Raw genomic sequence first — 14,816 nt, 5'->3', positions numbered from 1 at the left:
GTGTGCTTGACATTCAAGTGTTCCAGTTGCAAGCCAAGTGTATTCCTAGTTCCAAGACAAGAGTATTCCTGTTCCCACCAGAGGCATGGTCTGTGGCCAGCCCCGAGATTGTGCAGGTCACGTCTCAGGACAGAGGCTCACGCTCTCGAGCATCCATCTCCGCTCACAACAGAAAGTATAAATGGCCTTGTGAACTTGACATCTACGGTTCCAAATGATCAAGCCAAAAGCCACATTTTTACTATTGTAGTACCACCTTGAAAATATAAAAGGACTGAGTTTTCTTTAGAAATCATAGCTAAAGAAAAGTAAAAAAAAAGTAAAAAAGAGAAAAAAATAGGAAGAGGAGTTGTTTTACTAGATAGAGTAATGGGCTAGGGACCAAGACAGCAAATTTCATATTCTGCTTCTGCCACTGATGTATCATACACAAAAATAAAGACAACTGAAAGCTGCTAGTGAACAGGTGCCATATTGTAATTACCTAGCAAGCAACATACAAAGTCAACGTTAACAACAGAGGCGGGAAATAGAATAACAACTGTCACTCCTTGTGATGCTGGGGAGGCCACTTTGGGGTAGATTTTAAAAAGGAGTGCGCATGTTATAAAATCCGGGGTCGGCGCCCGCAAGGGGGTGCACAATTGTGCACCTTGCACGTGCTGAGCCAGCTCCGAGCCGCGCTGCCTCTCCCCCGCCTTCCCCCCCCCCCCCCTACGTTTTTGGTCTTCTTTTTTTGTTTCTAAACTTACTTCAACCCTGGGGCTGAAGTAAGTTGCGCGCACCAGCTGAGTGCCGGCACGCCGATTCAAGCACAGCGGCAAATGGCCTCTGTGCCTAGAGCCTATGGCCCCGCCCTGCCCTGGACCGCCCACGCCCCACTCATGCCCCGCCCCTTTTTGCAAGCCCCTGGACTTACATGCATCCCGGGGCTTTACGCACGTCGCCGGGCCTTTTTAAAATAGGCCCGGCACGCGTAAGACTGGTTACACGCGTAACCTTTTTAAAATCCAGCCCTTTAAGTATTTACTTAAGGTTGAAATTTGTAAAGCCATTTGCACGTATAAAATCCAGTTTTACATGCATAAATGATGGTACTAAAATAGCCCAAGGCTCAGTTCAAGTAATAGTACACATATAACCTTGTTTCATGCCTACTCTTATGCAAAGTGGCAAGAGATGTTCTGTCGGGTGAAGTTGGGGTAGAATTCAGACTTATGCATATACTATTTGTTTTAAAAAGTATGCACAATTTGCACATAGGTTCACTTGCACAAGTTAGGCACTCCCAAGAAGAGGCATAACTTTGCAAGGGTGGATTTGTCCATGTATCAGGGTATCTATCTATAAAGTTTAAAAGCAAAATGATCAACATAACTTTGCTTAGAAAATTTGAGGTAAAGTCTGCATGTACAAGATTCAGTACAGTTATATAATTACCCTCCCTAATTGAAGCTTTGCTCTAAAGCTCCTTGGCTAACTTCCTTTCAAAGAAAGCAAAATTTGAAAAAAGATGTGATTTCCACTCAGTAGAATGCCAGGAAATATTCAAGGTCAAAATACAATGTAGCCTTAATGGAACATTTTATGTCAAAATACCATTTTCCAAATGGTTACATTACTAATCCTTAGACGTCTAAAAAAAAAGACTGAAACTGTAAACAATCAAAAATAACTATAACAACGCTTTATTTTCTACAGTTTTAAGAGCCATTACAAATGCACACTTTTTTGCTAGACAATTTATAATAGCTGGCATGACCTTCAAGATGGGTTTTTCCTGCCATTAATGGGTGCTAGGAAAAGAGTATTTGACTTTTTTGTCTCAACTCTTTCCATTAGTCATGGATAGACTAAATCTGCTCTCTCTCTTGAAATAAACTGTGTAATCATAGCTTCAAGTCAAGAAGTTCATGTGGCAAACAGGCACACTGTATATAATTTTAAAAGAGATCTGTACAATTTTGTAACATCATTTCTGCTTCAAAATGCACAAGCAAACTTCCTCTGAAAAAATTACAGAAAACTGTAGCCAATTTTTTAAAAATATGGTATTGATATTCTCTTTCTGTTTTGCATATGTCTGATGCAAAATCAGAATCAAATTTGTCTATTTTGTCCTGCAGTGGTACTTGCTAACCATCCAGGTGATGATGCAAGCTGGGTTAGGGCTTGAATCATTGATTCTATTTTTGCCAGTTTGGAAAGGGTGTTCTATTTTTTTCAAGCCCTGAAAGGTAGAAGTTTCCCTGGTTCTGGTGCCAGAGATTCCTGCACAGATTGGGGAAGAGCTTGTAAAAGTAAAAGACTTTGTGGTGCTGTGGATTAAGTTCTTGTGCCGTTCTACATACATTTTCAACAGTAAAGACTTCATTTTTGGACACTAACATACTGTGGCTTCAAAGATTTTATTTGGCACACTCAGCACACACAGGGACGTACAGCTACCACTCTCCCAGGGACGAGAACCAAGACATAAAGGGTCACCCTTAGCAGTCGGGGCCTTGGAAGGGAAGTAATCTCCCCCCTCCCTGGCAAAGAATACAGGCCCTGGAAGTGAGAGACTATATTCAAGCTAGCCTGGCAAGGTTCCAGCCCCAAAGAGCAAAACAAATATTTTTATGGCCCTATCAGGTAGCAATCTGCACCCAGGGATGGGGTTATACAAGTGTTTAAATAATGTATGCCAATAAGGGATAGTAACTCACATTGATGAGTCTTTGTAAATAATTACATATCAACAACCAAAGACAATGCAGGGGTGGTAGGGAGTATGAGGATATCCGCTTGGTCACAAGCAACAGCAGGCCTCATCACTTTCAAAATATCTAACGCCTGTACACTAGCCAAACTTCTGGAATCTATGGTTACCAAACAACTGAAAGACTACCTAGGTGAGACCAACAAACTAGACCTGGCCCAATCAGGATCCTGTACGGGTCACAATACAGAACCTGTCTTTGTTTCCTTATTAGATGACATATGACTACTGATGGAGCAAGTTAAATCAGGTCTCTTGATCATCCTTGAACTTTCCATAAAATCATACTATAAAGGAATGCTCCTTGAAGCCTCTAAGAAAGTGTATTTGCCCTTTACAAGCATATATAAGGAGACTTCAGCTTGTCTGAGTGCCCTCAGTGTGACAGAGGTCTCACCCTGTCTTTTTGTAACATGCTGCTGATCCCGGGCTGCTACACCCTAGACGGCATCCTGTACCTTTCAGCTCCAGGCCCGGAGGGGTACCATGTCCTCTGTGGTGATTTTTTGGCATGGTTCCCAGCATCCTGCTTCAGGGCTATATCCTCTGGCCTAGTCTAAGGGCATGCAACACTCACTGGTTTTATAGGCAGCTTCCAGGACTTCCTGTGGCACAGACTGATAACATCACTGCTATTCTAGAATAAAAGAAGGCTCAGTTCCCTTGGTGAGTGCCTGAGCAACAAGTTCTGTTCCTTGGTTCTGTGCCATTGTGTTCCTGGTTCTGTTCTTTGGTGGTGCCATTGTGTTCCTGGTTCTTTGCCTTTTTGCTGCCGCAGTGTTCCAGCCTATCTGTGGTATCCCGGTCTTGGTTTTGACCCCTCTCTGTCTGCCGACAGCCCAGAATTCTGCTTTAGCTGACCCTTTCCCATTCCTGCCAGCTGACAATTCTTGACCAGCCCCTTTTCACTATTGGAGCCTAGGAGGTGCTGTATTGGTTAAGCTGTGTCATTCCAATAGCAGTCCTAAGGGTCCACTCTCCTTGAGTTGTGACACTATTGATGATGTCACTATTGGTGAAGAATGGTAGGTTTGGTATTTTACTCAGACTCCATTGGGATGGATAAAGTAGTATAATAAAAACCCCTGCTCCCACATGACTAGAAGAATTGTGGGTAGATTACTGAGAGTGAATATGAGTGAGGATTCCAGGCTTTGGAGTTCTGGTAATCTTAGAGCCCTCTCCGACTGAGGAGCTTCATGGGCCTATTTCCCAAGAGAGGTCCCAGATAAGTTCATCTATTTATTTATTTATTTTATCGGTTTTTAATAGCATGTTCCAATACATATCCAGTGTGGGGTACAATAAAATATTCACAAATCAAACATAATAATACAACAAATAAAACAATCAATAGAATCAGGGGGCAAAGATGGCCGCCATGTGAGACAAACGGTTGGAACGTTTTCTCCCTGTGTTACCTGTGTTCTCTCCCTGTGTTACCTAAAAAAGACATGCCACATACTAAAGAAAAAGCTAGGGTAAAGGAAGCGACAACATCTTCTCCCTTACCCGAACAGACTCAACCCAGGATAGAGACTTTCTTCACCACTCCAGCGAACTTAACGCCGGTGCAAGGGGCCGCTGCAGTAGCTGGCGCAGAGCGGACGTTCACTGCGCTGGCTGCTGACATCACTTTGAGTCCCGGCGCACCAAAAACTCCTTCTCCTCCTACAATTACTGCTGAGGTAGAGGAAGTGCTGGGTTTAATTCAACAAAGGAAGGCTGAGCCGATGCCTATGACCTCCAGCAAACCCATAAGGGTGGAAACAGGAGCAGGAAACTGGCTGAAGTTCAGACCCGTGAGAGACTCGTCTTCAGGAGATTCTGTTACCAGCATTGAGGAAGAAAACGTGATCATGGAGTTAGGGAACCTGGCAGCAACGGGAGATAAGACGACTAAGAAGCAGGTGGAAGTTTATCTCCTAATGGTGAAACCAATGGTCATTACGTTAGACTCTTTGTGGAGTGCCTTGAAAGGTTTGGAGACAGCAATTCTAAATTTAACTAAGATTACTTTAGAATCTAACTTACGATTTCAGAACATTGAGATTAAAATTGCCTTGCAAGATACGAAAATGGAACAATTAGAGCAAGAGTTGATAAGATTGAATCAATGCAGCAGGAAATATTAAGGGTAGAGGCTGTGAATATTAAGAAATTGGAGAATATAGAGAACTTTAGAAAATATTCTAATCTTCGTGTTCTTAATTTTCCGTTTGTGGAAATTATATCCCCTTATGATATGTATAAGAAATATCTTGTTCATGTTTTAAAACTATTTCCTGAGATGTTACCTATATTTAATAGGATTTATTATCTTCCTGTTAGAGAAGAAAAATTGAATGGAGACTAACTATAGGAAGCCACTTTGAACTTAACTCAAGTTTTAGAAATGTCGTTGGATTCAGAAATTTCAGAAAGGAGGACATTATTTGTGTCTTTTACTTTATCTACAGATCGAGACATAGGGCCTTATTTTCTAAGGCTATCGCACGCTTGCGCTACCAGCGCAAGCGTGCGATAGCTAGAAATCGTAGCGCATGCCTGCGATGGGGACATCGGGGCGGAGTCGGGCCCGGAAGAGGAGGAGTCAGGGTGTCACCGGGGCCGACTCCACGAAGACGGCGCAGATAGCGAAAGGTTAAGGAGCCTTTTCACTGCCTATTTCGTGCCGAATAACTACACCTTTTATGGTGTAGTTATTCGGCGTGTCGCCGGCAGCAATTGCACTGCGGCTGTGTGATCGCTACCGGCCATCTTTACTCATCAGCCCCTATTATAGAGTATAGTATAATAGGGGCTGATGAGTAAAGATGGTCAGCACCATCTTTAAAGATGGCGCCGCCATCCAGTGCTCCTACCATGTGATAGGGGCCGTCCAATGGCACGGATACCCTGTCACATGGTAAGGGCAAAGGGGCATCGGCGCCATTTTTTTTTAGAACAGCTGATGCCTGGGAACGGGAAATCTCTCCCCGAGGCCCCCCTGGACCACCAGGTAATTTTAAAAGGTTTTGTGGGGGGGGGGGGGGGGTCGGGAGGGTGGGGTCGATTTAAAGGGTCGGGTGGGTTGTTTTTTTTAGCGGCGCGGGCCTCCCTAAAAAAAAAGGCTCGGGAGGGTGGGTCGATTTAAAGGGTCGGGTGGGGTTTTTTTTATCGGGCCATCGGCGCCATTTTAATTAGTGGCAGCCAAAATGGCGCCGATGGCCCGAGAGCGGGAGATCGTGCCGGGACCCCCCCACTGGACCACCAGGTAATTTAACATTTTGAGGGGGTTCGGGAGGGTGGGGAAGGGTAAGGAATTGGTTTTAAAGGGTCGGGGTGGGTTTAGGGGTTGTTTTGGTGTGCCGGTTTTCCCGCCCTCCCCCAAATAATTCCCGTGCCCTATTTAACGATTCAATACAAATGTCCCTGTTGATAAATCAGGGGCATTTGTATTGTATCGTGCACTCTAATGATTTAGGACGATTTTAAAATTATCTGACGATAATTTTAATCATTCAAAAACGACTCACATCCCTACTAAAAACAAAGATGGACTCTGAGGGCTTGATCCAGCGAAGACAGACTTGGAAAGAGGCCTTTTGCTATGAGATGCCCTACATAGCACGTGCGCTGGTCACGGGCTATGACGCTGGTATGCCTGGAAGAACATGGAATCAGTAATTTGCACTGCCGTGGCTGGTTGAGGACCACATGCTGGCACATGAGGAACTTAGGGACTTGTCATGACAAAGACATAGGAGACTTGACCCCAGGACTTGGGCAGCAATGCGACCTACACAGCCTGCCATGGACTGGTTATGGCCCACGTGCTTGCAGGACTTGGGTGCATGGCTCCAAGGACTTAGACGACTCAGACAACTTGGACAAGGTGAAGACTCAAAAGACATGGATGCAGGAACCTACGAGAGACCAGGAACGTGGAACAAGATGGACATCAAATGAGAAACATGAAGACAAAGACTGATGCAAAGGCAACAAGGAAGTGACAGAAGTGCCCTTTTATAGGGCTGGCTGGAGAATGCCATCATCAGCTGGCTCCACGGCTTTTCCCACTGTGGGTCCTTTAAATAATGAGCAGAGGCATGTGTGTGTACCTAGAGGATGTTGGGGGCAGGGAATGCGCTGGAGTTGGTGGCCCCTAGGCCGTGAAGATCAATAGCATTGGTGGCAGCCCAGTCGCAGGAAGAAGACAGTGGCACTCAGTTGCGAAGGAAGGCAGCACTGCAGAGCATGGAAGCAGCAAAGCTCGGCAACATTGGCAGCCCCTCCAGGCTGTGCTGGGTGGAGGAAGTATTGGTACCAGGCAGCGCAGCGTTGGAGGTGAGTGAGCCACTTGAAGCTTGTCTGCAGGTATCAAATACAACATATATAAGTCCCCTATATAGCTAAAACGTTAGCCATATAAGTTGTGGGTTGGCAGTGGGCAGATTGGGGCTGAGCAAGTTAGCCGTACAATTTATGCAGCTAACTGCCGAAATTCAGACTTAGCCACATAAGTTGTACAGCTAAGCTACATATACTATAGAGCAGGTCTAAACTTAGCCAGTTAGACTTCATCAACTAAGCACTGAATATACATCATAACTTAACCAGATAAGTTCTAACTGACTAAGGGGGTCATTTATCAAAGTGCTAAATGGTCTTTTTGCATGCAAAAAACACCTTTAATGCATGCGAAAATGCCATTAACGTGTGCGAAAGCACCATAACACATGGTGTGATGCAAATGAGAAAAAGGGGAGGGATTTTTGTCCAAGCTCACAGTTTTGCATGGCTTTAATGTGAATTTTAACTACACCTTTTTCATTTGCGTAAATCTGTTTACTTTATTGTGTGATGTGATGTTTTCAATCTCCTGGAGAGAGAGAGAGAGAGAAAGAGAGAGAGAGAGAGAGAGAGAGAGACTAGCCATAATGCTCTCCCATTAGAGGGGTATTTATATCTCTATGGGAGGCCCACCTCGTAAATCGAGGTGAGGTTTAGGTATTAGTGTAGGGGTTAGGGGCCACTTTGACATTCAAAGTGAGACGTACGAATAGAACAGTGCCCTCTTGTGAAGATTTGATGACCTTCGGAGTGAGGAAATTTGTGCAATGTTCTCTCATCCTAGCTTGATGTTACCCAGGTAGAGAGTCCATCAAGCTAGGTTGAGAGAACATTGCACAAATCTCATCTTTGGGTGAGTTTCCTCATTCCGAAGGTCATCAAATCTTCACAAGAGGACACTGTTCTGTTCGTACGTCTCACTTTGAATTGTGGCAATCCAGGTATCCAGTAAAAAAATAAATATTTTAGGACAATGGCACTAAATAAGATAAATTGAATAAAATAAATAGAATGCATATTATAGGGCACATGAAGTATCAGGTACAACATAAATATTTGGACAATGATAATTATAATAAATATAAATATATTAGTTGGTGTCACACAGAGAATTCAAGTGATGAAATTTATGGTGAAAGATCCATAAAGGCTTATCTCACCTACAGAAAGTGAGGTATGGAACTAGAGTTGTAAGGTGCAAGTCATTCTGGGTGATAGTTTTGCAATAGGGTTTAGATCTAGAATTGTCTGTATAGATGTATGACTGTATTGGTAGTAGCATTATTTGGTTCATTCTTCAGAGGGAATATCATATCATTCCTTGTCTTTGAATACTACACCCAGTATTATTAAAGTTGAAAGAAGTTGCTTCACCATTACTAAATATACCAAATGTGCATTCCATGAAATAGTAGTAGCTGTGGGAACTGTAGTATTCCTTTAAGTCTGCTTATATCTGTAGATTTGCATCAATCTGTGGGGATTGTCAGTTGTTTGTATAATCACAAAGATTAGTAACCAATTAAGCAAGTAATTAGGCTGGCTGAAACTGAATTAAATAAGCATTGATCAGTCTGCCCCTTGAGAAAAATACTTGAATTCTGTGATACTTAAGAGAGGTATTGGAAATATTTTAGAAAAAAATATACTAAGGAACATTCTGTTTTATAAGAGAACGATTCCCCCAACTGTGTCTGATGCTTTAGCTGACAAAGAAGTTAGACTTCTTGCAATCAGCTGATAGATTTTTGGACAAAGCTTCACTTTTAATGTAGCATAATAAATGTCAGCAAATAAAGACCAAAATGGCCCATCCAGTCTGCCCAGCAAGGTTTTTAGGTTTATACCTGTGCCTTCATGCAGGTTACCCCCTTGCCTTCTTCTTAGGGTTGTAACTGATGTGCCATGTGGGTTACCATAGGTTACTTGAGCACTTCATTTCCAACTTCTTGTCACTAGGGATCCTCTGTGTTTATGCTTGCTAGGCCCTTCTGAATTCTGTCACTGTTTTTGTCTTCACCACCTCCTCAGGAGGGTTTTCCAGGCATCCACCACCCTTTCTGTGCACACCGTTCACACTATTACTGCAGGAAGTGCCGCCAGTGAGAGCTCTCTAAATATGAATTGCTGGTTCCCGCCTTCCCTATGGACACCGACTCTTTCTTTCTAAAGTGGACACTTTTACACGCAAGTCCGATTCGCGGTGGAAACACGCTGGATGCACACCGAGAAACCTGCAGCGCAAGGCTTTGTTAGGATGTCTCCTGAAACCCCCGCTCAATTAAAATTAAAACACGACCCCTTGGGGTTTCCCCCCCTGTGGAGTTCCTTTTTCCATAGAGGCGCATCGTTTGAGAACCTGAATGCTACTGTGTTTCACCAGTTCTTGATGTGAATACCCGCCGGTGCCCCTGATGCAGCCGCAGTGCAAAACACGGCCGTGTCGGGGCTCCTTCCTTTCTAATATCATTTATTTATTTATTTATTTAAATGATTTATATACCGGAGGTTCCTGTATAGTATACATATCACCCCGGTTTACAAAGAACAGTAACTATCGCTAAAAAATATAGCGGTTTACATAGAACATAGAACATAATAAAAGAAGTTTTTACATTGAACAAATCTAAGTAAGCAAAGTTTTTACATTGAATAAATTAATTGAAGCAAATAGTGTATGATATTTAACCGTTAATAAACAAGCAGTTAATAAATCAATGAATAACATGGAAAAATGTGAAGTCAATATGAGTATATGTATGTAGTATGTATGAATTCAGCATGTGTAAATTTCTGATTGAATAAAATAATAGATCTGAATAAAACGTTGTGGGCTTGAAAATACTTTTCTTCGTGTTCTTGGCTCTAGGGGAAAGCTTGTTTGAACAGCCAAGTCTTAAGTTTCTTTTTAAATGTAGGGTGGCATGTTTCCAAACGAAGGTCTGGAGGGAGCGAGTTCCAAAGTGATGGGCCAGCTGTGGATAATGCACGTTTCTTCAAAATGGATTTCGCCGGTTGTGTGATTAGTCTGTTTTGATAGGCGCTTCTGGTTGGTTTCACGGATGTGTGTAATCGAATTTGAAATGTTAGGTTGAGAGGTGCGATGTTGTGTAAGGCCTTATGAATCATCATTAAAGATTTGAACTGGATCCTGTATTTAATCGGAAGCCAGTGGAGATGGTGGAGAATAGGGGTGATATGATCTCTTTTTTTGGCATTTGAAAGAATTCTTGCAGAGGCATTCAGGACCATCTGAAGTGGTTTGATGGTACATGCTGGAAGGCCTAGGAGGAGGGAGTTACAGTAATCAAGCTTTGGGAGAATGATGGCTTGTAAGACCATGCGGAAGTCTCTGTAAAGGAGGAGAGGTTTGAGTTTCTTTAATGTTTGAAGTTTAAAGAAACATTCTTTTGTTGTGTTGTTGACGAATTTGTTGAGGCAGAGTTTGCTGTCTAAGATGACTCCCAGGTCTCTAACTTGTTGCGAGGTGGAGAGCCCTGCGGTGTCCGGATGTTGGTTAGTGGTAGAAAGTGAGGAGAGGGTATAGTTTTCCGGTGAAATGATGAGGATTTCAGTTTTGTTTTTGTTTAGAACCAAGTTGATGCTGGTGAGTAGATTGTTGATAGCTAACAGACATTTATTCCAGAATGATATGGCTTTGTGTAGGGAATCTTCTATAGGGATGAGGATTTGAATATCATCCGCGTATAGGTAATGTCTTAGCTTAAGGTTAGTAAGAAGTTGACAGAGTGGGAGCAGATAAATATTGAAAAGGGTCGGGGAGAGGGATGATCCTTGTGGTACCCCCCTTTTGGATTCGATGGTGTGGGACTCTTTGTTATTTATCTTGACCTTGTATGATCTGTTCTCCAAAAATGATTTGAACCAGTTAAAAGCTACTCCTGTAATACCGATGTCTATTAGGCGTTGCAAGAGGCATGAGTGGTTAACAGTATCAAACGCTGATGAGAGATCCAGGAGAGCGAGGAGGCAAGGTTGGCCCTTTTCTAGGTTGAAAATGATAGTGTCTGATAATGATGTTAATAATGATTCGGTATTCATAGTCTTACGAAAGCCAAATTGGTTTGAGGTGAGGATATTGTTTTCGTCAAGATATTCTGTAAGTTGTTTGTTAACAACTTTCTCCATAACTTTGGCAATCAAAGGGAGGTTTGCTATGGGTCTAAAGTTAGCTGGGTCTGAGGTGGGTAAGTTGGGTTTTTTGAGGAGCGGCTTGAGCATGGCTAACTTGAGTTGGTTCGGGACATGTCCTTGGTTGAAAGAGCAGTTAATAATGTCTGCTAAAGGTTTGGCTATGGTGTTGGTGATAAGACTAAGTTTGTTGGATGGAATATGGTCTGATGGATGGGAGGATGGTTTTATCTTCTTGAGAATGTTCTCTATTTCTAGAGTGGATGTGAGCTCAAAAGTGTTGAGCACTGTTAGTGAAGTGTTGTGTTGATTGACATTTGGGTGCGATGGTTGTTGATCTGTTGGGAGTGGAGGTTGTTGAGTGGTTGAGAGTGGTGTTTGTTGAGCGGGTGAACTCGAAGATTGAGGGGTGAGGTTGATTACGTGTTTTGGATGTGTAGATGGTCCCTTGAGGGGGGCTAGGAGTGAGGTGATTTTGTTGTCGAAGAAGTCTGCCAGTTCGTTTGCTTTATTGAGTGCTTGATCGTCTGGAATGATGGGTGCCGGGGGTTTTGTGAGGGTTGATACATAGGAGAAAAGAGCTCTTGAATCAAAAATGAGGTGGTGGATTTTTTTGGAGAAGAATAGTCTCTTTGTTGTGTTGATGTTGTTTCTGTAAGAGTTAAGGCATGATTTGTAGGTGAGGAGGGTGGTTGAAGATGGGTTTTTTCGCCAATTTTGTTCCTTGCATCTCAGTTCGTGTTTAAGATTTTTTAGCTCCTGTGTGAACCAGGGTCTCCTGTTGTCTTTATTTGGATTTATAGATTTAATTGTCATGGGGCAAATTTGATCTGCAACCTTTTTAGTGATGTTGGTCCATGATGAAGTTGCTGAGTTTATGTCGGATAGGTCAAGGTGCTCAAGTTCCTTGGCCAAGTGTTCACTGAGTTGGTCTCCAGAGCACTGTTTCCTAAGTGATATAGTTATTGGTAGTATGGATTGTGGTGGAAGATCTTTAATTTTTAAAACTGATGATATAATTCTATGGTCTGACCAAGGTATTGGAGTGCAAGTTGGAGTGGTGTGGGTTGTGATACCTTCATTTATGAAGATAAGGTCCAGTGTATGGCCTGCTTTGTGTGTTGGTTCAGTCACTATTTGTCTGAAACCCATATTGTTGAGAGAGGAGAGAAGAGTTTTACAGTTGGTAGAATGAGGTTGAATATCTACGTGCAGATTAAAATCTCCCATGAGGATGGTAGGTTTTCTGGAATTTAGGTGTTTTGCTGTAAGTTCTATGATGGGGGATGGGTCAGCTTCCAGTATTCCGGGGGGGAGCATAGATTAGGCCGATCGTCAGATGTTTTGAGTTGAATAGGGCAAATTCAATCTTTGATATGTTATTGGAAGTCTGCAAAGTCAGACCCAGTGTTTTTTTGGCTGCGAGAAGAAGTCCACCTCCTCTTTTTTTGGGTCTGGGAATAGAGAGAACATCGTAATCCTATATGGGTAGTTGATTGATTAGCGCTGTGTCGGAAGGTTTTAACCAGGTTTCTGTGATAGCACAAATGTCAGGTTTTGTATCGAATAGGTAGTCGTTGAATATATGACTTTTCTTAGCGATTGCGCATTAATCAATGTGAGTGAGAATAGAGTTAGTCCAAGGAATTGAGTGGCTGGTGTCAGCAAAATGGGCCTGAGCCTCTGTTGACGATTGTGATGTGGGGGGGAAGGGGGCTTTGGTGTTCTCCATTTGGAATTGAGGATGATGGGAATTGAGAGGGGGTGCATGTTGGGATGTAAGAGGCTGAAGTGGAAGACTGTAGGAATCGTTATGGTCAGAAAGGAGTGCTAGGTGAATGCTGTCTGAAGAGTGCTGGACGAATGTGGTTTGAAGAGTGCTAGATGGATAATGTTAGAAGAGTGCTGTATGTATGAAGGATGTATGTTGGGCGAGTGCAGTCCGGAGAGTGATGGGCGAGTGCAGTCCAGAGAGTGATGGGCGAGTGCAGTCCGGAGAGTGATGGGCGAGTGCAGTCCGGAGAGTGATGGGCGAGTGCAGTCCGGAGAGTGATGGGCGAATGTTAAGCGGAAGCAGACCTGGTGCTATTGGGTGGACGAGTAATGAGATGTTTAAGGTTCCTCTGAGGAGTCTGCTGGCAAGTCTGGTAAAGTCCACGAGCTTTCGTTGTGCAATTGGTTTGGATTGTGCAGATCTGAGGCTTGGAGTCTCGGGTGCCACTGTCTGTATGTGGTTTAGTTAGTCAGATCTTTTGGAAGTAGCTGGGGCATGAAGATTAAAGCTGTTATTAAGTGATGTTTGTGCTTTGATTTGTTGGTGCTGATGTTATGTTGTATGAGCTGGACGGTGGGCAGAACAAAGATGGTATGTAATTATAGTATCGGACAAAAGACCAGGATGTAGACTTGGGGCTTCCTCGGGGCTGCGACGAAGGGGCGAGACAAAGGGGCATGCCCCTTTGTCGTGCTCCTTCGTCGCGCGACATTTGTGAATTGTGAAAAGTGCTTTTCCTGCTGGCCAAAAATGAATAAAGTTAAGATAGACGTCTTGAACAATTTACTTTAGTGCCACACATTCCTTTGTTTCGGGTTTTTGTTAAAAAATATTTTCTGACATTGTGCCTGAGTCTGCACCCCTGCAGCTTCATATCATGACCCAAAAGTAGACATCCTGGCTTCTACATGAAATTCTTCCAAGAACTTAGTTCTCTGTTCTCTGAAAATATAATTCTAAGAATGATATGAATTGTGCTTTGGACCCATTGCTAGATAGATACCTTCCCCTCCAAAAGCTCTGAAAAGCTCTCTCGTGCAGTTATTGCATTAACTGATCCATGCTCTTCACGAGTACTAAAAGATACCTGGATATTGATACTGATTTTCTTTTATCTCTCACCCTCATAGAATCTATTGTAGATTCAATTATTCCTTCACCTCCAGGAGAATTTCAGACTGGGTTCAGAACTGTAATGTAACTGTACATTCTCAGGTTATTAATGCTATGATTAATTCTACAATTCATGTGACCCCATTTTTTTTTCCTATGTAGCACTTTAACATTGTGCTTCTAAATGATCGGGCCTTCTTGGCATGTATTCAAGACAAATTTCTAGTTTCTAAGAGATAAATTATATTGCTGCTGAGTCTGCTCTGTTCTGCCAGCACATACGTTAAGCTTTTTTATGAGGCCACACAATTTAATTTGGTTTGGCCAAAACGAAGGCGTGAGAGAGAGAGAAGTGAGGCAGCTCAAGGGTAAAAATGAACGATTAGAGCATCAACATAAAGAAACACCCTACTTTTCAATGTATAAACAATCGACTGTGCTGAAAGGTCATTATAAATCAGAAGGCAAAGCACAGTCTCATTAGGAACAAGCAAGCAGCATTTTTAAAAATTCAGTGTTAAAATATGCCTAATGTGTTTTTTGCCTATAGCCTTAGAGGGTAACTTTCAAACAACCACATGTATTTTATAACACACACGTTTCATAAAATATGCATTTTTTTACCCAAGAATATATGTGCACATGTATGCTTATGCATGAACCTAACAAAAATATTGGGAA

This window comes from Rhinatrema bivittatum, chromosome 1 (assembly GCF_901001135.1).
Source record: "Rhinatrema bivittatum chromosome 1, aRhiBiv1.1, whole genome shotgun sequence".
Lineage (NCBI taxonomy): Eukaryota > Metazoa > Chordata > Amphibia > Gymnophiona > Rhinatrematidae > Rhinatrema > Rhinatrema bivittatum.
The sequence above is the reverse complement of the archived record's forward strand: the minus strand, read 5'-3'. Positions refer to the sequence as shown.